General features: G+C 41.0%; 1 pseudogene; it reads left to right on the forward strand.

Annotated features, from left to right (window-relative positions):
* Positions 1-24,670: 24,670 nt before the first annotated feature.
* Positions 24,671-24,910, forward strand: LOC101961101 (costars family protein ABRACL pseudogene; annotated as a pseudogene).
* Positions 24,911-25,770: the final 860 nt, after the last annotated feature.

Consider the following 25,770-nt stretch of genomic DNA (forward strand, 5'->3'; position numbering starts at 1 on the left):
TGCAGCCTCTGAAATGCATCTGAACAAAAACTCCAGCACAGTTTGATGGTTACTGCCCAGGGGGCGCTATTCCAGGAAATGGGTCCTCTTTCCTCTCATTCCTCAAACCCTGTGGTGCCCACTGTTATGGTCCCAACCCTACCAGAGTGTAGCAGGGACCCTTTCTAGCCTGTCAGTGATATAGAAAGAAGCACCTCGCCTGTTGTCCCCAGTCTACTCTGTTCACCTCAGTAACTTATCCACAGGATCTCTAGAGAGCTTGAAACATCGAGCTTATTCGTGTACTATAAATGGTGATAAGACTCCCAGGTCAATGCACCAAAATCTCTTATCTCTAACATTCCTGAAAATCCATGGTGCAGCCAAACCAGAACAGTGTAGAGTTGAAGACCCTTAAATTTCTCAGAACCCAGACTTTTTCCAGACCCTTTCGTCCCAAGGCAGGGACAAGCACATAGTAGGCAGTAATAACAGCTAGCACTGAAGGAGCACTTACCCAAATGCTTGACAGTGATCTGCGTGTGCGTGTGACCTTCACAGCCGCTTTAGACAGTTAGCACAATTATTAGGCTCAAGTAACAGGCATAAAAAAGAGGACTTCCAGAAGGTACGGAGGCAAACAGAGCCCAGGCACTTTGCATCCAAAGCCAGAGTGACAAATCACTGCTGTCTTCCCTCAGTGGCCTGTAGTTGCTGCCTGAGAACTAGGAAGGGAACTGGAGGCTGGGTGGAGGTCCACGAGGAGGTAACTCCCACAATGCACACGTGGAAATTGCAAGCCAGCAGGTGTGGGGCTTGATGGGAACCTGGAGATCCCTCCACAGAGGTGGGGAAGAGTGGGAAGAGGGACGTCCACAGGATCTTCTGTGCCTCCAGAAGAGAAAGGGGTCAGCAGAAAGGAAAGGGTCTGGGGGCAGCTGGGAGCTGATTGTACCAGAGAAAAAACAAGTTGCTCCTTCCTCCACAGTTTCGACTGCTGCTCTGAAGCATGATCTGGGGCAAGTTAACTTCTCAGTAAAATAAGGACCATCACAATTCTCACCTGTACAGTCTTTGTGGGGATGTGATAATTTACCTGAAGGGATTTGCTTGGTACCTGGCACCCACCCAATGCTTGATCTTCTTGGGATGCCCATTATCATTACACCACATCATTTGACTCTGGAAACAGCCAAAACCTACCAAAAATCCTGTTGTAACTGACAATGCTAAGGCAAGATTGCAGGGAAGAGGGGTCTGCATCTAAACTTTGATGTAATGTTGCACGGCAGCAGCAGGACCTCCTCCTTCACCTCTCTTAATGGAAGCAAAAATTGCAGCCTGTTTTCCTGCAGTCCTTTCCCCAGCCACCAATAAGAGGCATAATGAATGGGCTCTAGTCCCTCCTCCTCAATTCCACTTTTTCACCCTCAGAGGTTAGAGCTAAGAAGCTGTGAAATGGAGAAACACGACCGGCAGGAGGGAAAAGGCAGCCAAGTGAAGCTGGCCCTGAACACTCAGGCCTGAGAACAGGCCATAATTTACTCTGAAATGGTCTCTAATGGTGATGGGGGGATTGGGGTGAGAACAGAGGGGGGGAAATGGATGCCCCTTGAAGTTTTTCATCAAAAACCTAATGAACCACACTTTATGAATGCAATGGTGTTTTACGACCTAAACTGCAATTCTTTGAAATGTCCAAGTCCAGAGTCAGCTCTCTTTGTTTCCATCCCACTACCAAGGGAAGCATTGCTGTCTTTGCCACCCCGATGTTATTCTTTGATTGGCAAAAAAAAAAAAAAAAAAAGACAAGGCAGGATGGATGGGTACTAAACTTAACATTTGGTTTCACCATTTCCTGTTATACATTAGCTGAAGAGGCTTTTGGAAGACACAGCAGAGACATTGTATGTAAATCAATAACAAATGTTCTCTGTGTTCAAACCATGAACGCTGGCTAGCTAATTTTCATGGCATCCCTATAAGATAAGTGAGTTTTATTACCCAGCTCCAGTTCAATTCTTCTTCAGCGTTTTAATCAGCCGAGATGATCCTATTTGAATTTATCTCCATGATTTTTGCCAGCGCCTTCCATTTTCATCAGATTTTCTTGTCAAAGGCAAACACAGCCAGCACGGGCCATTAGGCACTGCAGAATGGGGCAGATGAGCAGGATAGATAATCAACAAGACGTTGGCAAGGGATGGTATGCATAGTTGGAGAGGACAGGTGAGGGGGCACCACCACCCAGCTAGCAATGCTGGGAGAATAGTCCAGTTGGAGTCAGTACATCTTTCTACAAATGCAATAGGATAGATAAAACATGAACATTTAGGCAATGGTAGTAATAGTAGAGGATATGGGATATTCAACAGATGTAGAAATTATTCCCAAAAAGTAGGCATATACTTATCTCCATGAAAGAGGGTCCCTTCCTGTTCCCATTGATGGTGAGTTAACCATGTGATCTGTCTTGTCCAGTGGGATATTAGTAGGTGTCAGTCCATTTTGTATTGCTATAACAGGATGCCTGAGATTGGTTACTTCATGAAGAAAAGAGGTTTATTTAGCTCGCAGTTCTGGATATCCAAGAGCATGGTACCAGTGTCAGCTTCCAGTGAGGAGCTACCACTGGTAAGTAGCATCCCATGGTAAAAGAATGTGCAATAGAATGAAGCCACATGATAAGAAAGAAATAGACCTGGCAGAGGCCAGGCTGCTCTTTTATAACCTGCCCTTGAAAAAACTAATTCACTCTTTGGAGGCTTAATCCTCTGAAAGACTATCCCAAAGAGCAGCCATGACCTGATCACTTCCTAAAATCCCATTTCTTAAAGGTTTCACCACCTTTCAAAACCATTACACTGGAAATTGAGCTTCCAGCACATGGACCATATCCAAACTGTAACAGCAGGCAGGCACGTTAAAGCACAAAAGGCTTGCCTTTCACACTTCACCAGCTCCGTGAGAAGAGCTTGCCCTCGTTGAAACAGAATTAGAAACCAGTGGAGCACACCTGGACCACACCTACAGTTTGGATAAAGTGCGGGCACACATTGGTCAGGTACGTTACACCTAGCAAGTTCTTTCTGGCTTCTGTTCCTTTGACCTCAAATATTCTTTCCAATGCTGAGACCTTCTTATTCTTCCAACCCGAACTGAAATGTTACTTTCTCAGAGGCTCCTGCCCCAACTCTACTCCCATCTAAATTATGTTTCTGTGTTCTTTCCAAACACACCAGTTCTTTCCTTCTTTTGAGCCACAACTTCCCTATCATTGATCTCCTCCATCAGAGCAAGGGGCACAGCTTAGACTTCATTTGTTCTAGCACAGTCCCTAGTTTATGATAGGCATTCAGCAAATATTTATAGAATGAAATATTTACTGGGGGTAAGGCTGTAATTACTACAGTGACAACATAGAGCCCTGTACCCAAAGAGCTTGAATCTACAGGGCTAGACTCCCAGCCGCTGCAGAATGGTAGGCTAGAACTAAACTCCTGTCTGTGGTTAGACTTGACCTAAGAAAATGAGGCCAGATGTCTAGTTAGCTGTTGCTGCATAACAAATTATGCCAATATTTAGTGGTTTAAAAGAACGATTCCTCTATTAGTTCTTAAGGTTTCTGTGAATCAGAGACTTGGGAAGAGCTTGGCTGGGCAGTTGTTTCAGTCAAGGTTGCAGTCAGAGGGTGACTGGAGAAGCTGGGAGCCAGCCAGATATCTATTGATACAGCCTCAGGACCACTTCCCACTCAGCACAGGCAAGATTGGGCTTCCTTTTAGTAAGGAAGTGACCTCAGGGCAACTAGACCCCCTCTGTGGTGTCTCAGGACTCCAGTTCAAGTTTTACATCAACAAAGCAGAAGTGGTATCACCTTTTTAAAAATAATTGTAGTTAAAAAGACATAATAGAACTTTCTATATTAACCATTGTTAAGTATACAGTTCTGTAATACAGAGTGTATTCATATATTCATCAATATCCAGAACTTTTTCATCTCGAAAAATGAAACTCTATCTACACTAAACAACAAGTCCCATTTCTCCCTACCCCAAGCCTCTGGAAACCACCATCCTATTTTTTATTTCTATGAATTTGACTACTTCAGATACCTCACAAAAGTGGAATCACACATCTAACTGATCCACTTCACAGAAAACAATGTACCCAAGGTTCATTCATGCCGCAGCATATGACAGTTATCTCCTTTTTAAGGCTATGTAATATTCCATTGTATATATACCACATTTTCTTTATCCTCTCATCTGGCAATGGACATTTGGGTTACTTCTACCTCTTGACTATTGTGAATAATGCTGCTACCAACATGGGTATGCAAATACCTGTTCAAGCCCTTGCTTGATCTATCACCTTTTATAACTCAGCTTAGGAAGCCACGTAACATTTCCTTAATGTCACAAGCCCACTCAGATTCAAAGTGAGAGAACACAGACCTCTCCTATTGATCAGAGGAGTATCACAGTCACAGGATAAGAGCAAGTGGAGGAGGAGATATTATTAAGCCATCTTTGGAAAATATAGTCTATGGCACAAGACCCAGAAATGGAGGGTATGAGGAACAGATTAAGGAAGGGCCTTCAGCTGTGAGAAAAGAAAAGTTTCAGAGGTTAGCATTCAGACATCTACCACAGTAATGAATGGTGTGGGCAAAGACCTCTGGCCACTGCCTGCATCCTGCAGAAAATGGCACCCACCACTTTTGATTTCCTTTCCCTGCTCTGTTCTCCTTCACAGCCCCTATCTCCCCTCAGTACTTAACTATTTGTTTGTTCTTTGTCCCTCTGCATGACCATGTAAATTCCAAAAGAATAGGAATTTCTCCTTTTGTTTGCTGCTACACACCAAAGTCTAGTCTAGTGTGGAGCCTGACACATGGTAGCCACTCTATAAAATTATCTTCAGTGAACGAAAGGATTAAAGAAAGAAGAAAATTGGATTTATGTGTTTTAGAGTGAAACAGGGTTATTTGAAGTAGTCAGGAGAACCAGTCTGAACGCCAATCTAGACTCTCTCCATTCATGTGGGCTTTGAGGAGCTATTTTAAAAGGGAAGAAAGTGGATAGCAAGGTGCTTGATGCCAAAACTCAAATTTGGTATAATAGCTCAAAAGAAAGGTGGGGTCAAGGGTCAAGATCTTGACTAAGGAGATCCTCAGAATTTGTGTAGTCCACCTCCAACACTCAACCAGAGAAAGCCAAGGCCCTGGGAAGTGAAGGGCCCTGCCCAAGACCACACAAAGCCAAGACAAATGTGGGAATCCAAGTTCCCTGATTCATCCAGCTAGTAAGTTAGGCCAGTAATAGAAATGGGTCTCAAAACTACCCAAGCACAAACAGAAGTCTCAGACCCACTATGGCAGATGTTCTTGTTGCCCTGGATCACATCCCCTCAATCAATCACAGTGCCTACTATAAGAGTATCTCCCCTCAAGGGTACCCTGCTTGTTCTTCTATATCAGGACTTTCTACAAAAATGAAGAATCCCACTCATCCCACATGCCGGTTTGGCCAAGAAGAAGGAATAAAGCCCCAGGGACAACTCTCAACCAAAGGAGCATGGCTGCCATTGGACAAATACCTCAACCTTCCACCCTCTAGATAGACTGTCCTGGAAGCCATCTTCTAGGCTTCAGTGGCTGCTGCAGAGTTGAGCCTCTGTAGTCTAAGATAGTGACCCCTGCAATGCACACTCCATTAACTTTGCCTTCTCCCTCCCTGTTCCTTCACACCTGCTTCCTGGGATCACCTCACATATAACTATATTCCTCTGTAAGTCCTTGACTTAGGATCTGCTTTGGAGAAACCTAAACTAAGATATTAATCTACCACAGAGCAAAATTTTGAATATGTCTTTGTAGTGTAGAGATTGATAACCAAGGTAGGTGCAGAAAGTAGGGGTTAACTGAGAGAACATAAATAGTAACTAGCCAAATGCCTAATCATAATGGATGTTTACTCCGTGTCACTGTATTTATCCATTGTAAGACACACCTTGTCTTTTATATTTTAACATTTTAAAAGATAAACCTTAAAATCAAGGATATGTTACAATTACATTTGGCATAATTTTTTTCTTCCTTAAAGATATATAAATATTGGAGGCACCTTGTAATCGTTATCATTTTAGAATTTTTGAAATTTGATAGTTCTCAGCCAGTCTCTCCTTATGTATTGGGTCAGAGGAAGGAAACTGTCAAAGTACAAAGACAGCAGGTAAAACAGAGTCAATGAAGACATCCATATTTCCCTAAAGTCTGATGAACCTGAATATCCCCCAGCCAAGAGGGAAGGAGAAGAAGGATCTAAAGAACTTCCAGGTAGGTGTTGGGACTCAAAGCTCATAAACTTCTTCACTTATCCTTAGCACCTGACTCAGGGTAGAATCTGGTCAATGTTTATAGAAACAAAGTGAATGGGATGGCAGGGTGGTCTGTCCCACCTATCCTGGAAATACACAGAGGAGGTGGAAAAGGAGGGGCAAAGAGTGGGGACATGTTTGGGACTTTCAGACATCCAAGTGCCAGTCCACTGAAGATGTGAGCCAGCCCTTCAATGTGGCCTCCCACACTGCGGAGACTCTCACTTGACTGCAAATATATTTGGGGCTGCAGAGCCTCTAAGGGGTACATAACCTGTAGCCACACCATCACTACCCTCCTTCCTTCACTTCCTGTGGCTTTGAGGACCCCCACAAGGGCTCACTGCCTTCCTCTGTCTCCTCCTCTTTTCCCATGACAGGTCTCGGACCCCTATAGCACTTTATAACCTGCCCTTTCTCTCTTTTCCCTCCATCAAAACTTAATGTCCCGTCTCTTTAAGCTCAGCCCTCTCTCCAGCAGACCAGATGGATGCATCTGGCATTCAGGGCTGATAATGAGTTATCCCTGTTAAGGACCATTTAGAGCTTAATAGCACTTTCTATGCCTTGAGCCCACGATGACAAACATATGCCACACACTCCATCGTGAACTCACAGGGGCACCCTGGGATATTTTAAAATTTTCAGGGGAAACACAGAGACATCTGTCAGACTGTGCACAAATTACTACTATTAAGTTATTTGGACTTACCTACTTAATAAACACAACTGTTAGATATCCCTTTTGGCTTAGAAGAGCCATGAGAAAAAGTATTGAGACACTAATTGTGCCATAAAAAGAAAGTTTGGGAACTCGTGCCTCAAGCCAAAGGAGTCGATAAGGGTGGTGTTTGGGGTGCTTTAACAGGCTCTCAGAAAAAGAATCTGTGGGCCAAAGGATCCCTTTAGGATCCCATTTCACACCTTGTGGGTAAGTGTCCACCCTTCCAGTGCTCCAAGATCCCTAATTTTATCAACAAATTCCCAGCCCATTCTCAGTGACACCTGACTCCGGGACTGTCCCTGACCGTGACCCCATAGACAAAAAGGCATGGACTTAGGTGTTATGAGGCTCAGAGGTCAGAGTTGAGGAGCACCTGCCCTTTAGCCCCTCTCATTTTGGGAAGGAGCAGAAAGCTGCCAGTTTCCTGATCTATTTCCATATGACCTGACCTTCCCAGACCATGCCAAATGGCCTCTCCCTTCCACTCTGCAGATCCCATCTCTTCCTTCAGACCCAGGAATATGATATATATTGTTTATACTTATCCTGAACCTGAATTCCAGCCCCATAAAGGCAGGACTTCATTTGTTCTCTACTGTATAACATTCCCTATTAGAATGCCTGGAATATAGTAGACACTCAATGATCTATTGAATAAGTGAACTGGAGTTCCATAAAAGGAAAGTCCTAATGCCCCATCCCTCGCTGTACAAATGAACTGCTTTTGTTCGCATCAAGAATGTCACTAGCTGTCTACCATGTTTGAAAGGATTGAGCAGTCGCTCAAATACATTTCTGTGTGCTGTGGTTCGGATGTGGAAACCTTTTGAGAAAGCCTGAATTTATTAAAAAAAAATGAATGGATTCCTCTAAGTAGCCTCTTCTGACCATCCAATTCACAGAGATAGTATTTCTTGGGATAGAAATGGTTAAGAATGAAAGACTATGGCTTACTGACTGACATGCACTTAAAGAGATGCTCTGTCATCCCTGGAAGGTGACTTGAGGGACCCCACAGTAAATGGCTCTGTAAGCAGACCCAGCCTTTTAAAGGTTTCACAAAAGGGCACACACTCAATTGAGGCTGCAGTCTAAGTACTGTCTGCTACTGATAAGGCTGACTGGGAACGCCCTGTCCTATCCCTTCCCCAAATCAAAAGCTCTTTGAGAGGCAGCCAAGCATTTGAGACAAACCAAGCAGTACTAAGTGCATTATCTTGTCTAAGCAAAGCATGAGAAGTAAATTAACATTGTTTCTGACCTCACTGACTTAACATTGGAAAAAAAAAAAAACACTCTGCTCTTACCTAACATACACTCATTGTCCTAAAAGCAACCTCCTCCCTTCCCTTAAAATTATATTTAGCCTAAGGAGATTCAGTCCCTTCTGCAGTCTCATTTTCGGATCATTTCATTTCTAAACCTTTGTGGCAGGAGGAATGGGATGACCATAATTAGCTTAGACCTTTAGGATATCCTAAAGGCTGGGGATGCAGTCCCCTAGATTCATGAGGGAAGGATAGATACCTGAAGAGAGAATCAGAGTCCTCTTAGCTAAGAAGCAAGGAATGGGTGCTGGGTATGCTGCCAGTAGCATCCATCATGAAGGATTTCATAACTGGAACAGATTTTTTTTTAATTTTTTTTTTAGTTGTCAGTGGACCTTTATTTTTTATGTATTTATATGCAGTGCTGAGAATTGAACCCAATGCCTCATACACACTAGGCAAGAGCTCTACCACTGAGCCACAACCCCATCCCTGCTGGAACAGATTTTTAAGGTGAAAATAACAACTTGAATCTTGAGGACCCCCAATATTAAATAATATTATTATTTCTAAATTGTCCTTCGAGATGTCGTTTGCCAGTTGCAATGCCAAAAAAGTCAAAACAGCCAGGCACATGCAACACACCTGTAATCCCAGGGACTCAGGAAGCTGAGACAGGAGGATCCAAAGCCCGCAATTTAATGAGGCCCTAAGCAATTTATTGAAACCCATCTCAAAAAAATGAAAATGCTAGAATGTGGCTCAGTGGTAAAGCACCCCTGTGTTATATCTCTGATACCAAAAAAAAAAAACCAAAACAAAACCAAAAAAACCCCACCTAGTTGTTTCCTTGACGTGTTGCTTTTTGACTACTGCATGTCACATATGTGTGAGTTATATGTATCAGACCTCATGCACCTAACAACATAGTGGAAATCAGTGAAAAGTAAGCAAGAGATTATACATCAGATTGAAAATGCAAAGCTATGAACAACACACAGGAGTTGGTTACAACGGCTGAGTACAGTGGCTTACACCTATAATCCCAACAACTGGGGTGCCTAAGGCAGGAGGATTGAAAATGCAAGGCCAGTTGGGTAATTTAATCAGAACCTGTCTCAAAAAAAAAAATGTTTAAAAGTACCAGAGATGTAGCTCAGTGGAAAAGCACCCCTGGACTCAATCCCCAGTTACCTCAACTCCAAAAAGGAACTGGCCAGAGGAGCAAGCATTTGCCTTCAGCTGGGGTACTCAGAATGATTTCATTGTGGAGGAAGGGTTTGAGCTGAGATCTGAAGAACAGGGAAGACACCTGCAGAATTGGAAAGCACTCAGACTGAGGGGATGTTGGAAACAAGATGCACAAGGAAGAAAGCACAAGGAATACTGCTATATAGGAATAAGGGAGGGTATCAGTTCTCTATTGATGCTGTAACAAATGACCACAACTTGGTGGCATAAAAAATACCAACCTACAGCTCTGTAGGTCTGAAGTCTGACGTGGGCTTCACTGGGCTCTGATAGGAATACATTCCTTTCTGGGGCCTCTAAAGGATGATCTGTTTCCTCAGCTTTCCCAGGTTTTAGAGACCACCTGCACCCCTTGCCTTGTCATCTCCTTTCTTCATCTTCAAAATCATCAACAGTAAATTGAATCCTTGCCATCTCTGGTTCCCTGTTCCTAAGGACTCATGTGGTTAGACTGGGCCCTGGACAATCCAGTATAATCTTCCCATCTCCAATCTGTAACTATAATGATATCTGCAAAATTGCTCTTGCAATGATAAGATAAGCACAGTCAGAGAGCAGTTGAGTCAGGGCATCTTTGGGGGTCATTATTCTCCCTAACGCAGGGGAAAAGGCAGCTGGCTCGAGAACTATCCCAGCTGAGGGATCAGGAATATGGAAGGAAAATTCCCACATTGGTGACACTTCTGTGTCTAGTGTTACTGGATAATAGAACTTGTTGGATTTGCACTTCACAAACCATCATCCCATAGATCTTGCTTGCTAGTCTGTACCTTCCTCAGAAACCCAATGTAACCTGTGTGTGTCCTGTTCCCTGGTTAGTAAAGTAAAAAGAAGCATACCCTCCAGCAGCACTACCCCTCTGTCAATTAGAATAGGTTACACTTTGCTGTGATAATAAGTAATATCCGATTCTCAGTTGCTGAAGACAGTGAAAGTTTATTTCTTGTTCAAGCAATATGTTTACCACAGGTGGGCTAAGGAGCTCTGCTCTAAATCTCCTCACTCTAGTTCTCAGGCTGACAGAGAAGCCATATTTCAACTTTGCCATGTGCAATAGCAGAGGGAATGAGAGTTCTAGAAGGTCTCACACCAGCCACCATATGCTCCAGCCTGGCAGAGAACATCGGCTCTACACACAATTCATTCATCTGAACTATTCACATGAGTCCACCCACCACCCAAAAGGTCCAGGAAGCATAACCCTACCAAGTACCCAATGGCAGAGAGCTGGAAATGCCGTGTGGGCAGCAGTAATGGTGCAACAAGCCCCTGCTTTAATTCTTATGTGACTGGTACCATATCCTTCCAATACCTATATACCGAGTCTTGGAAACCTTTATTATTTAAAAAAAAATTTTTTTAAATGTTGATGGACCCTTTACGTTTTTTTATTTTTAGTTATAGATGGACACAATACCTTTATTTTATGTATTTATTTATTTTTATGTGGTGCTGAGGATTGAACCCAGTACCTCACATGTGCTAGGTAAGCACTCTACCACTGAGCCATAACCCCAATCCCTTGGAAACCTTTTTGATGTAGTCCAATCAAATGTTAAATCCTGCCCACTTTTGCATCAAAGAGTCTCTGTCACAAATCTCTTACTTTCCATCAGCACTACATTTACTGGGCAACAAAGTGTACTATCTTATTTTTTAAACATTTTTTATTGTGTTCTAAGTTACAAACCAAAGGAACAATTTCAGGATGTCTTGCTCCTTAGGGGAGTACCAGGGTGTCAGCAGGAAATATTGAAGGGAACAGTCCCTTATGTCATCTAGGAGATAAACTTTTGGCCAGGCCTTGTGGGTTTGTCCATCCATCCATTCATCTTTGAATTAGAATTTAAAAGTGAGATGATTGTCATAGGGATGGGCATTGATAAGCTTACTTGAATTGAAAAATGAAGTAAGACTTCAGTGAGAAATGCATTTTACATTGAGACCAAATGCAAACACACACACACACACACACACACACACATATACAGAAGCACTCACACAGAATTGAAAATAAAATTCAACAAAGTTGATTTTATTATGCTGTTCTTCTCTCCTTTTACAATCATGGCTATGACCTGATATATGTTGGTTTCACCAACACTAAAGAGTCTGGACTGCACAGTGATACCTACCCCAAAGGCAAGGATTAGCTCAATGATTAGGAGACCCTGGAACCTGGCACTACACAGCAGCATCAGTCTTTCCAATCTCATCCCTCTTCATCTTCCTTTGTTCATTATTTCATTCTTTAATAAAAAGCATTTTAAGATCTTGCCACTTGAGAGAAAGTGTCCCATGTCCTGGGGTTGCAAAAGCAAAGAAGACATACTCTATATTCTTAAGGAGTTCACAGACTAAAGAAGAAGACAAACATGTAAATAAATAATTACCACGACTTGAGAGAGGCCCAATCGCAGAAGAACAGAAATAGTTCTGTGAGAATTCAAAGGAAGAGAAACACCTTCTTAGAGGTGAGAGAGGGCAACCTTAATTAAATCCTGCAGATTACTTCATGGGACTTTCAAAGCCTTTTTGAACCTTCCTGTGGCCCATTCAATTGTCCAATGCACCCTCCTTCTACTTCCCCTCAAGCAAAATATTAAATCTTTTCAGGTGGAGACAAGCAAAAGAAATTATTGTGCTTGCTCTTCCATTGGTTCTCATCCTGAGGTGAGGCTGGTCCCACCACCATCCCCTGAAGTCCTCGCACCTGCTATTGACATTGAATGAATAACTTGATAGACTTCCCCCACCCCCTTTTTGCTTTGGACCATCGTATCATCCTCCAACACCAAGCTCAGTCCTACCACTTCAAGAAACCTCCTCAAGGAGCTGTCGCCTAGTCTAGCCTCTTTTATATCCCTAGAACAGTTATCTTCAAATTTTTTTGCATATTCCCATATTTTTGAAAAGTAATCTATGTGCACCCTACAGAATTTTGAACTGACATCTAAAAATGTTAATTATAACTCTAATTTCCAGCATATTCTATGATGCATATGGCTCTGAATATATTTTTTTTGTCAAAATCTTGGAGCTGTATACTTAGATCATTCAATTTATAGACAATATCTACCATATAACTTGGCAAACCCAGTTCTCATTGTAAACCAGTCATCCAAATCAGATTTACTTAGATCTGAAAAAGTCTTACTTCATTTTTCAATTCAAGTAAGCTTATCAATGCTCACTTTTAAATTCTAATCCAAAGATGAATAGATGAATGGACAAACCTACAAGGCCTTGCCAAGAGTTTATCTCCTAGAGGACATAAGGGACTGCTCCCTTCAATATTTCCTGCTGACACCCTGGTACTCCCCTAAGGAGCAAGACATCCTGAAATTGTTCCTTTGGCTTGTGCTCTAGGGCAATCCACGTTCATAAGCTTTAGGATGGGTGAGAAGTTTGTCTTTATTTTAAAAGTGGGTTCAAACTAGACACCACATCACACATCATCATCCCACCTACTTGGAAAGCTGAGGCAGGAGGATCGCAAGTTTGAGGTCAGCCTGGGCCATTTAGCAAGACTCTGTCTCAAAATAAAAATTAAAAAGATCAGGGGGATGTAGCTCAGTGATGGAGTTCCCTTGGGTTAAATTTCCACAGCAAAGGAGGGGGGCGGAATTAAAAGACGAGGTGGAAAGAATCAACTAACTACACATTTGACAGATCAATTTTAGGAAGCAGCTCAGGTGGAATTAAGGATCTGAAATTAAGACCCTAAAAATTAGTTTAAGGGTCTCAGAGAAAGTCATCTGTTCCCCTTCCAGAAGTGAGCCCTCCTTTAGGTCAAAGACCACTGCTCTGAGGTCCGCAGGGAAGCCCAGCATCTAACCCCACACATGAGCTTGTGTGTATTGGAGCATGAGAACTTGCCAGCTTTCTGACTGAGCTCCCCTCCCCAGGCCCCATTTTATCGTCTTTTGGGTTTTGCTTTTGTTTTATAAAACTTTAAATCTATTCAAAGTGTTAAAAGATTTCACTCTCCAGGCTGGGGTTGTAGCTCAGTGGTAGAGCACCTGTCTACACCAGTGAGGCACTGGGTTCAATCCTCAGCACTGTAAAGGTAAAATTTCTAAGCTGTTTCTAAGCCGCAAAGCCTGAGTTAAAGTGTAAAAGACCGGGCATTGTAAAGTTTCCAAACTGCAAGGCCTGAGTTAAAAAGTGAAGGACCAGGTATTGTTAAAATCCTCTGTTAGGACAATACTGGAACTGCCCAGTAAATATTCCCACTGACTCCCTGGTTGTCTAATAACCTGGGACTCTGTGTAGTTTGCCACGTAGTCCTTTAGGCCCTAAAACCAATCAGTTTGAATGTGTACCCCACTTAGAAGTGACCAATCACCCCTGCTCAGTCTATTCCCACCAATGAATGTACTAATCACATCTCAGAATTCTTGTTCAGTTTTCCCGCGCCTCATGATGATTTGTTCTGATGTATGCAAAACCCCCCCTCCCCAAAAAGTGTACTTAAGCACTGCTTAGCCACTGCTCTGGGCTCTGGGCTGCTCTATCTTCCTGAGTGAGCCTGGGACCTCAGCATGCTGAATCAATAAAACCCCTTCTGCCAATTGCATGAAGCTGGTCTCTTGTGGTCTCTTCCTCCGACGTTTCACCAGACCCTTACAAGCACCACATATAAATAAATAAATAAATAAGAATTTGACCGCTTTCTGGTCCAAATTTTAGTTTCAGGAGACTCCCTCAAGATCAGACATTCGTTCCTCTCAGTTTTGTGTTGCTGGTTAATTGTGTTTTATTTTCATTTTGTTTCCCTAATGAAGTTCTAAACTACTTGAATAGGGAGACGATGAAAACTTGTTTCACCTTTTCTACTCTCTCCCTCCTAGAAGAACATTCCTGGCCTGGGCATCTTCTTCCCTATACAAATGTGTCTGGAAAACCACCAAAGTGATTTGAGGGTGGGCTGGTGAACAGAGAAATTTGATCTGCAATCAGATGATCTTAAATTATTTGATGCAGCTGGGAAAAAGTCTAAGTAACTTTTCCTGCTCCAACACAGACCACACAGCCCTTAGTAAATACAAGACTATGTATGATGGGATATGCTTTTTTGGTCCAGGATGATGGTTCCATACTGGAGTAGCTGAGAAAATGAAAAAAAAAATGCTAAATTTGCTATAGTCTATAGCAGTGGAACATGTCAAGCAGTCCACTAGTTAAATTGAGTTCTATCACATTTATGACACTTTGTACACCTACTAAATAAATGAAAAATGATAGGATTTCTGCCTTCATGGAGCTCGAAGGTCATAGGTGAGGCCTGGGTGGATATATATAGTTGCAGTTATGATGGCTGCTCTTCTAACCACTTCCCCAGTGGAGCAGCTTACCAAAGATCTTAGAATAGGAGGATACAATTTCCTCAAATCTTCAAGTGGCTACAAGAGGAATTGGTTGTTTGCCTCTCTGGTTCCTGCCCAGCTCTCCCCGTCTCAACAAGCATTCAAGTTAAATTCTCATTTAAAAATCTAACAATTGCCTGAAGAAACTTCCAACTGGCTCTTCATGTTGCTTCAAGGCATGTTCCTTAATAAGCTAAAACGTTAAACAAATCTATGCTGATGATACACCGCTATTTCTTTGCCATTTCATTAATCAAATTCATCCTGTTCTATTCTACCTTGTGAGTATGCTAAGGGATTCCCAAAGCACTTGCAGCTTGAGACACACTTCTAGATCTTCTGGGACAGGTAGGTGCTTTTGGGTTTTGAGATAGTTGCTGTGGTTTTCACTGCTTTGTGGGCCAGCCGACATGGAGAGAGTTGTTCTTCCAATGTGGACCTCTTGGATATCCTTTGAAGAGGTTGAAGAGCAAGGCCATCCATGCAGCCAAAGTGACCATGGGTGTCCTTGGACACTGGTTCTCAAAACCATGCAGAAGGATTTCACACAATTCCCACATAGCAGCATGCATGAGTTTATTAAAAGATACAGGAAAAGGGAAACACACTTGAGGGAGAAAGGGAGGAAAATAAGGTCTCTCAGAGAGGAGAGGGACAGCACCTCCTTCCTGCCTTCCTGTTTTACTGGAGGCAGGGAAGTTTCTAGAGAGTTCTGCCCAGGTCCACCTCTTGACTTTTGACTGACAGCAGGATTGCATCATACTTTCAGATCCCCACTGCACATGGTCTTACCCTCTGAAGAAGAGATTTTACTATTATAATGAGATGCTAAGATCCAAGGAAACTCCCAGTTACCTAGACCTGTGCTGACTGATTCTAATTGAAGCTTGTTCTTAAAGATTTTATGGTTAAAAACTTTGCTTCTAATTATTATGTCTCCCTGTGTCCTGGAATCTGGCCTAGGTAAAGGCCACAAAATCCCCTGTTCAGGGTAACTTGTGTTCTTCTTACACGCAGGGAGGAGCCTTCTGGGTTCACACTTTTCCTGCAGATAGCAAGTTGTTTGCTGAGGAATGTAGCATATCCTATTGACTAGAGCCAGGCCTGAGCACCCTCAAGCCAATTGCCCGGCAAAAGAGTGGGGATGGGAATAGTAGGCCCAGTCTATAGAATTACCACTTAAAAGTCCAGTTTTCACTGTACAGCTCTATTTGTTACCTACCAAAGGGGAGGAGGCCTTGAGGAAGGGAAATCTTTCATTTGAATAACTTAATCAAAGGAACTGAATCAAAACACCGTTGGCAATGCCTTGGTGCATAAATCTCTACGGCTAATAAGAGTGTTTTGACAAAAAGGGTAAATAACTACTCTTATTTATTATCTAAATAATTTCATTAAAAATATTGAAATAAAAGTACAAAGTGGAAAAAAAAAAAAAACAAGTGCAAAGAGTAGAATATCTTAGGCCGTCCTTTTGACCCCAGATATCATATATAAAACAAGATTAGTATCTAAGGGCAGAGGGGATGTTTGTACCTAGAAGCTCTAAAACATCAAATTAATTTAGCCTTTCTTCTAACTGCTTTAAAAAAAAATGTATCATACATCTCAGAGTGAATTTGATCTAATTCAAACAAAGTGGGAAAAGGTGCCTCCTGACAAAGATCTCAGCCTTCTGTGAAATTAACAGTCTAAAAGCAAAAATGGGATTTTCCCCATTTTTTTTTTTTTTGAGAACAAATATGCAGATCCAAGGGGGAAAAAAAAAATTAAACATACTCTTAAGCAGACAGCTGATTGAGAAAGAGCCAGGTACAAACTTTGGGCAACAAGACAGCTTTCTTTCTTTTCTCCTCTGCTACCATCCTTTCCCGACCCCTGTACCCAACCTGGCACCTCTTCCTCTCCATCCTCATGAAAACTCAACAAAAACTGTTATAAGACTCTAGATGGGCAGGAGCAGATGTACACTCTTCCAACACTTGAGGTTTGGATCAGGTTGACTCTTCTAACTCCTCTTTCTAAAGCCCTGCCCAGGGCCCCCTCCTCCCTTTTCCTTTCTGAGGCATGCTAATGAGAGCTCCAGGCCAGGACTGAGGAAGGAGGAGAGCTGGCTCCTTCCCATGGATCCCCAGCTATCTCTGCCCCTGCTTCCTGCTGGAAGAAATCAATGCAAAGCAACTTCTGCAGGAGCAGCTGCTGACGCCCGTCCTCTCCCATCCCCCGCCCCGTCACATTCTGTTGTCACATTCTTGGGCAATATTTCAGAAGCTTACTCATCCTGCCACTCACTTCCCCCACCCCCGTAGCTCTGCCCCCAAACAAGACATTAGGAAGGAAACACGAGAGATTGTATTTTAGCCTAATTGAACAATAGCCCTTATTTCATCTTGAGTAAGATAAATGGGCTGTCCAACTTCACTTCTCACTTTATCTGTAATGAGGTTTCTCTCTCTCTCGACTGTTTACTAAAGTATTAAAAAGCACTTTGCAGGGCCTGCTGCTATATTCCATCAAAGAGAGTCAATAGAACAGATGAAGACACATGAGAAAGGCAGAGAGATAAGGTGCCTTTTATGAAAGTTCAGATTCTAGACCTATGAGAAAGAACTGTTTCCCCTCTATGAATTCAGTGTAAAAACACCACCTTTTTCTCTGTGGCAGCAAAGTGTTTTGTTATAGGACAGGACAACACCTGACAGGTCAGACCAAGGTGGATAACTAATTGCAGTCATTAATGTCCAGGTGGTAGGAAATTGCCAGAATTGTGAGATTCTAATAGGCCATTAGCATCTCTACGCTGGATGTACTTGTGTGGACTCTTTCTCTCACCCACAGTGATAAAATGTCTGTCTGTTCTTGCCCAGGCTCTGTCTCCAGCTGCTCTTAAAGAGAGGGGCACCTTCAGATGTTGGGTGCACAGGGGTTTGAGAGTCCTGGGAACAGATCTTGCTCAGGGTTTTGACGCCAAATGTGTGTCACTAAAATTAACTGCAATATAGTTTCTTCCCTTACAAAATAGAGAGTAAATATTTTACACGGATAGGTATTTCAGTATAGGAATGAGTGACCATCTTTTGGATGTATCTCAATTTTTATGTAAGAATTAAGAATGGATTTTTATTGGATTGTAGCCACCATCCTATTGGACACATTGATCAATAATTTGGGGTCCGACTATGTGCATACATGTAGTAGGGAGGAAAACAAGACATAAACATGGAAAATGAAAGAAAAGGCATGGTCTTATCATTAGATGGGGAAGTCACATTTCTATTCATTTAAGACCATGCCAAATACTTCTTCCTGTTTCCCTGGATATCTTGCACTCATTCCATAGCAGATCAATGCCTTTATGTCCTAGAACTGTCATCTACCTTTTCAGTCTCCCCTGTTAGATTGTTAGCTTTTAAAAGAAGGGAATGCATCCTATTCATTTCTTTATCCCCTGATCCTAGCAACAGCTCCTGAAATATGGTCAACATGCAACCTTTGTGCATATACAAATGAATGGAGTGAATAAATATATGTCAAAAAACAGACCATAAGTTCAAAGAGAGGCAGTTATACCATGGTGCAAAGAGCCCACATTTGCAACAGGTGCAAATGACAAACCTATTTTGTAAAAATTAGACTTTTTTTAAAATGTTTTTTTTTTGTAATTATAGATGAGCAGCATGCTTTATTTTATGTGTTTATTTTTATGTAATGCTAAGGATAGAACCTCACACATGCTAGGCAAGCTCTCTGCCACTGAGCTACAGCCCCAACCCGCCCCCCAAAAAATCTGACTTTTATAGTGAGCCTCAGTGTCCACATCTGAAAAATGCTATTATCCAAACCAAACAGGGTTATTGTATGAATTCAATAAGAAAAAAATACTATTAAATCAATTTTAACTCTTCTCCTGTGACTCTCTTCCCTAAAGAGTTGGAACAGAGCACTGGAGTTAAAAGGAAAGACCCAAATGCAACCACAGATTCCTAGTTTATCCAAGAAGTAAAGAAGTTGTGAGCCACAGGAGCACATGAACTCTCCAAGAGAAAAGAAAGAGTTAAGAAGTTGAAAAGCCAGACCCTCAATGAGGGCAGAGGGGTGGTATTTGAGATCATGACCTAGAGGAAAATCTAAAGAAAGAGGGTCTTGTATTATGGAGGTGATCCAAGAGCATGATGGTGAAATGCATGGTGGCCCAAGAAATCAATGATTAATCTAAACCCAGTAGCATTTTGATTCTTGGGCCTTAAATTTTGATCAGAATTTAAAGAGTCTTCTAGTTGAGTGATTATAAAAATTCTCAATGTTTTTTTTTTCAAGAGTCTATCAAAAACAGAAGATGAACTTTGTGGAGGAAAGGAAACTTATGAGTAGATCCTTTTAAAATCAGTCTTTTTAAATCTCAAAACCACACACATTTCTTTCCAGTAAAGACAAGCAGAACAGGCAACTGTTGTGGTTCAGCTTCCTTTGTTCCAAACACACCACCGTGTGTTGTTCCATTTTTGGATTGCGTTCATGTTTGTAACAACTATGTTCTGCTCCTGGCTCACATTGAGTCTGTGATTGACTAAAACGGAGTCAATTTTTTTTTGAATGTTTACTAAGTCAGAAGTTGTTTAATAGTGCATTCACCTAATTAACTATTTTAAACCTAAGCTAATGTTCAATTTGGACTTAATTGATTCTGTTTTTTCAAAACTTTCTATTGACTCAGACATGCAACATTTTAGTTACTCCTTCTAGATTTTTGTCACTTAAAAAAAAAAACTGATTGTCGTTCCTCCTGTGTCTCCATACCATTAGTTTTTCTAAAAATAGAAATCCAGTTAATTATTCCTTAATCCTTTCACCTGCTGTATTTTTAATTTCTTAGAATTAAAATAAGTAAAAGCCCACTAAATTGAGGGCTCCTTGAGAGAAGACCTATGCTTAGTTATCTTTGTATTTTTATTATCTGATCCAGGGCCTGGGTCATATTCATTCTATATTTCTCTCTCAATATCCTTTAGGAAGTCTCATCCAATTCTCTAAAAGTCAGACCAACTGGACTGCAATTAACTGGGCCACCAATGTAGGTTAGGAGCGACATTGCTCATTCCTATAATGTTTATTCTGAGAGAGATGTCACTTTCTTTTCTCAGATTTCAAAATATATGTTTAATAATCATTCTGGAATACTGCCAAACATAAGTATCTGAATACCTGTAGACACAGAAAATTAAGCTGGGCACGGTGGCTCACACCTGTAATCCTAGACTAGAGAGACTGAGGCAAGAGGATCACAAGTTCAAGGCCAGCCTTAGCTACTTTGCAAGACTGTGTCTCAAAATAAAAAGTGAAAAAGGACTGGTGATGCAGTTGAGTGGTAAAGGGCCCTTAGGTTCAATCCCCAGTACTTACAAAAAAAAAAAAAAGTCAAAACCAAGTTTTTCTAAGATTTCATTACTATCCCAGCCTCCCTCAGGATGGCCTCATGACAACATCCCTCACAATGACCTGCTCACCCTAGTCTTTCACTAGTGTCTGAACAGAAGACAGGAGATGGGGAGGGAATAGCACCCTCAGCAATTTGTTTTGCAGGGACCTCGGTTTGTCCCTCTTGGCCCTCTCCTGGCATTGGGTGGCTGTGTGGATGAGTGGGGACAGTGGTTCCACAGTTCTCTTGTTCCTATTCTCTTCTGATTTTGCCCCACACTGTCCCTGTGTACTGTTTCATCCCTAGACTCAGCCCACCAACTCCACAGGGAAACACTGAGTCTCACACCCAAATGCGGTTCACAAAGATGGCACTTCAGCCAACTCCCCTGGCAGGCTCCTTTGGTGAGCCCAAGGCTCCATGCTTAACTTAGGATGCCAGACCTGTCCTGGAGGCCTAGTCAGCATAAGCAGGGAGTGACAATTATTTCTGGTTACACCATCTATCTTGTTTCTCTTTTGGAAGGATCATGCTTCGGTTATTACCCCATTGGATTTAAGAAACCCCATAACCTTTATACAGGAGAGTGGTTTATCACATACTTTTCCCACATAGCTGTAATAAATTTCCACAATACTTGATTTCCCATTTTTTAGCTAGAAAAACTGCTGTATTTCAAAGTCAATTGATTATTCAAAATAATCACCTGTTTCATAAGTAGCCAATTCTGCTCTGATTCCAGGTATCTTGCTCCTTTCCATCAACAAATATTTACTGATATATCCAGGCCCTAGGCCAAGAGCCAGAATCTATTAGTAAACAAGCTGTGGAGCTTTCAGCTAAACAGGGAAGACATAGAGTAAACAAACACTTGCAAGTGTTACAGGTGCTATGAAGAACAGCCACAGGGTGTTACAAGTTTAGGCTCTGAACCAGATGCCTGTTTTTGAATCTGTACTGCATGTGTGATCTTAAGGAAATTAACATTCCCCGAGTCTTGATGTCTTCATCATAAAAATGGAGATGATAATCCTATTATCAACCTCATAGGTTTGGAAGACTAAATGAGTTGATAATGTTAAGGGCTCATATTTGGCGCCCAATAAATATTTGCCATGGTTACAGGGAGCTCTGAAAATCGAGATCTTAACCTAGGAGCATGAGGATGAAGTAGGGGTGTATGAGAGTTAAGAAAATTTCCTGAAATGGAATTTTATCAGAGACTTAAAGGGATGCATAGGAATATGGCCTGTGGGCAATGAGTGGGGTGTGTGTGGGCGGAGAGGAAGTTGAGGGGAGTGGGGACAGGTGCAAGGAAGAGAGGAGAGTGAGCAAAGTGAACACAAGTGCATAGGACCCATCAGACTGTTAACTAAACCTGCAGCTGCTACATCTCATGGGCTGGCCCCATTCCCAGATCTTACTAACACTTGTCAGGGTAAAGTGTGGGGAGTTTATCAGGAAGAGAAAACATAAGACTTTAAGTCTAATCCTCTCTCCGCCCCCCCACCCGCCCACCAACACATACAATGGAAAGAGGACCAAACTCCAAAGGGAACACAGGACTGATGCTCAGGCTCAACCTTCTACCCTCTGTGACCCTGGGAACTCCACCCCCTATCTGGGCCTCAGATTCTTTCTCCATAAAAAATAGTGATAATAATTCTTACCTGGAGTTCTGTGAATTCACTTTAGCAAAATACAAAAGTTGCATGAACCTACTCTGGTTGAATTTCCAGTGTAGCTGTTGGGTGACATAATCACTCTGAATCTCAATTTTCTCATCTGTAAAATGGCAATGATAAGAATAATATTTCCCCCGATCTTTTATTTTGAAAACTGAATGTATAAAAAATTTAAAGAATGCCTTTATAACCTTCATATAGATTCATCAACTGTTACATTTTGCCATGTCTTTGCTTATTTTGTGTATGTGTGACACAATGACATTTCCCTGTAAATATTTTAGCATATATTTTCTAAAAACAAGGATATTCTATATATTCACCATACTATTATCACACCTAAGAGATTTATTACTGATTTTAAAATACCTTCTAGCAAATAGAGTATATCCAAACATCATCAATCCCTACATAATTTTTCAGCTTCTTTGTTTGTTTGTTTTGAGACAGGGTCTTACTATGTCGCCCAGGTCAGCCATGAACTCTTAGGCTCAAGTGATCCTCCTGCTTCAGCTTCCCAAGTAGCTGGGGACTACAGGCATGCACCACTGAGCATGGCTGTTCTAGGACTTTTTTAAAAAGTTAGAATCTAATCAAACTTCATGCACTTGCATTGGCTCTTGTAGATCTTTTACTTTTTAAAATCTAGAATGTTCTCCCTGCTTTTGGGATGAGGGGAGCAGGCAGCAAGCCTTCTATGGCACTGATATTTTCAAAGCATTTATGCCAAGTGTCTTCAGATTATCCCCGGATTTTTAAAAATTATTTCCTCATGATTAGATTTAGGTTAAAATTTTTGGCAAGAAGACTGCACAGGTGATGAAAGCAACTGCACAGGTGACCAGCAAGATGGTATAATAAGAAGGCCCAGAACTCATTCCTCAGTGGAGACACTGATTCAACAACAAAATACTGTCCAAAAGTCTTCATGAGAATTCCTGAAACTGGGTAGGAAGTTGCTGTACCCCAAACAAGCTCAAAACCAAGAACAGCCACATTGAGTAAGAAAGAATGCCTCCTTTCAACTGCATCAGCTCTTGAAACGAGGCTGGCCCAGCTCATTGCAATAAAAAGAGGGCATCTAGCTCACAGCTTCTCCCTCGGGAGGGAAAGGGGAAAATCAGAAAAAGATACTGTGAGGAAACAAAAGCTATAAACTCATATCCCTAGTGAATATTAATGCGAAAATCCTCAATAAAATGTTAGCAAACTGAAATCAATAGCACATTCAAAGGACTATCCATCGCAACCAAGTGGTTATATTTCTGGAATGCAATACTCAATATATGAAAATCATCAATGTAATATACCATACTAACAGAGTGAAAGACACAAACCAAGTGATCATCTCAATTGATGTGAAAAAGTTATTTAACAAAATTCTATACCCTTTCGTGATTAAAAAAAAATCAGAAATTGAGGGAAAGTACTCAACATAATGAAAGCTAGATGTGAAAAGTCCACACCTAACAGTATATGCATTGGTAAATAACTGAGAGCTTTGCCTGTAAGATCAAGAACAAGGCAGAGATATCTGTCTACTCTTCTGACTTCCATTGAACATACTACTGGAAGTTGTAACTAGACAAATCAGGCCAAAAAATCATAAGTAGAAGGTATCCAAATTAGAAAGGAAGAATTAAAACTATCTCTGTTCACAGATGACATGATTTTATCTGCAGAAAATCCTAACAATTCCAAATAAAACAAATACTTTTAGAACTACTGAACTAATTGGGCAAAATTGCCAGATATAAAATCAGCACTCAAAAATTAGTTGTATTTTTTATACACTACTGGTGAGCAATCTGAAAACTAACTAAATAAAATAACCCCATTTATAATGGGGCAAAATCCCATTTACATGGAGATAAAATATTAGTACATCAAAAACTACAAACCATTGCTGTTATAACATGAAGAAGACATAAATAAATTGAAAAACATCTGTATTTATAGATCAGAATACTTAATATTGTTGAAATGTTCATACTATCCAAAACAATCTACAAATTCAACAAATTTCCTTTGAAAGTCACAATGACATTTTTTTTGCAGAAATTAAAAAAAATCTTCAAATTCACACAGAATCTCCAAGGAACCTAAATAGCAAAAATATTGAGAAAGGAAAAGCAAAATTCTTCACAGTTCCTGATTTCAAAATATATTACAAAGCTATTGTAATTAAAACATCATAGTTCTGGCATAAAGACAGACACATAGACCAATGGATCGGAACAGAGCTCAGAAAGAAACCCTCACATGTCAGGTTAAGTGATCTTTGACAAGTGTGCCAAGATCACATGAGGAGGAAAGGATAGTGTCTAACAAATGGTGCTGGGAAAACTGGGTATCCACAAGAGGGAACTAGACTCTCACCTTACACCAGACACAAAAATTAACTTGAAACATTTAAAGATCTAACTGTAAAATCTTAGAAGAAAAATATATATATAAGGACCTCTCCTCCTCTTCCTCCTCTTCCTCCATGGAAGTCATTGTCTTTGTCTTCACTACTTCCTGCTTCAGGCTCCTCCTCTCCTGTGCACTGAAGAAGATAACCTCATTGGAAAAGAAAACAAAGCAAAGAGGTAGCAATGAATGCAGATCATGAAGTTAACCTCCTAGTGGAGGAAATTCTTGGGTTCAAAAAATGAAGATGAAAAGTTCAGTGTGAAATCTGAGGTCCTTTTCTAAGACAATTGTGCCAACCTTTTAGAAGCATTGACAGGAACCAAAAAAAACTCCAAGCTGTAAAACAAGGGAAGATTGTTATGTACCCAGGAGAACTACTTTTGCAAGGTATTTATGATGATGTTGACATTATATTGCTGTGAGATTAATGTTGTTTGCATAACTTTGTGGATTGTTATTCTTTGTTTCTGATAAACTGGAAGGATAAAGAAATTATATATACTTACTGTATTTTTACAAATGGTGATGTATGGCACTTGGTGGTAGACTGCTTGCCTAGTGTGCTCAAGGCCCTGAGTTCAATCCTTAGAAACATACACACACACCAAAAAAAAAAAAAAAAGACTATTTTTTCCCCATATTTTCTTATTGGTGCATTCTAATCACTCATAATGATGGCCTTTGTTGTTACATATTCATACAGGCACACAATATGACAAAGTAATTTGGCCAATATCACTCCCCAGAGGCTCACATTTTAAAAGTCTGTCCTTTATATATCTTGAAAGAAAGTCTATTTATTGCAGTGCAAAATGAATAACGCCTATTATTTTTCTCAGGTACTTGACATTCTGTGAGAGCAAGAAACAAACTGAAGACCAACTCCCCACCAAAAAAATATATATATATGCTCATGTAATAAAGACATAAAACTCTTTTCAAAAAAAGATAAGAACCAAATAAAGGGTAGTCTTTATGACATTGATTTAACAATGGTCTTTTGGATATGACACTAAAAGTACAAGCAACAGAAACAAAGTAAATGATGGAATTACATCAAACTTTAAAACTTCTGCACAGCAACGGAAACAATCAACAAAGTAAAAAGGCAACTATAGAATGGAAGAAATATTTGCAAACCATACATTTGACATGAGGTCAATATCCTCAATATATAAAGAAATCCTTCAGCTGTGTGCTAGTGGATACTTGTAATCCCAGTGACTTGGGAGCCTGAGGCAAGAGGATCAAAAGTTTGAGTTCAGACTGCAATTAGCAAGAC

Source organism: Ictidomys tridecemlineatus, chromosome 11 (assembly GCF_052094955.1).
Source record: "Ictidomys tridecemlineatus isolate mIctTri1 chromosome 11, mIctTri1.hap1, whole genome shotgun sequence".
Lineage (NCBI taxonomy): Eukaryota > Metazoa > Chordata > Mammalia > Rodentia > Sciuridae > Ictidomys > Ictidomys tridecemlineatus.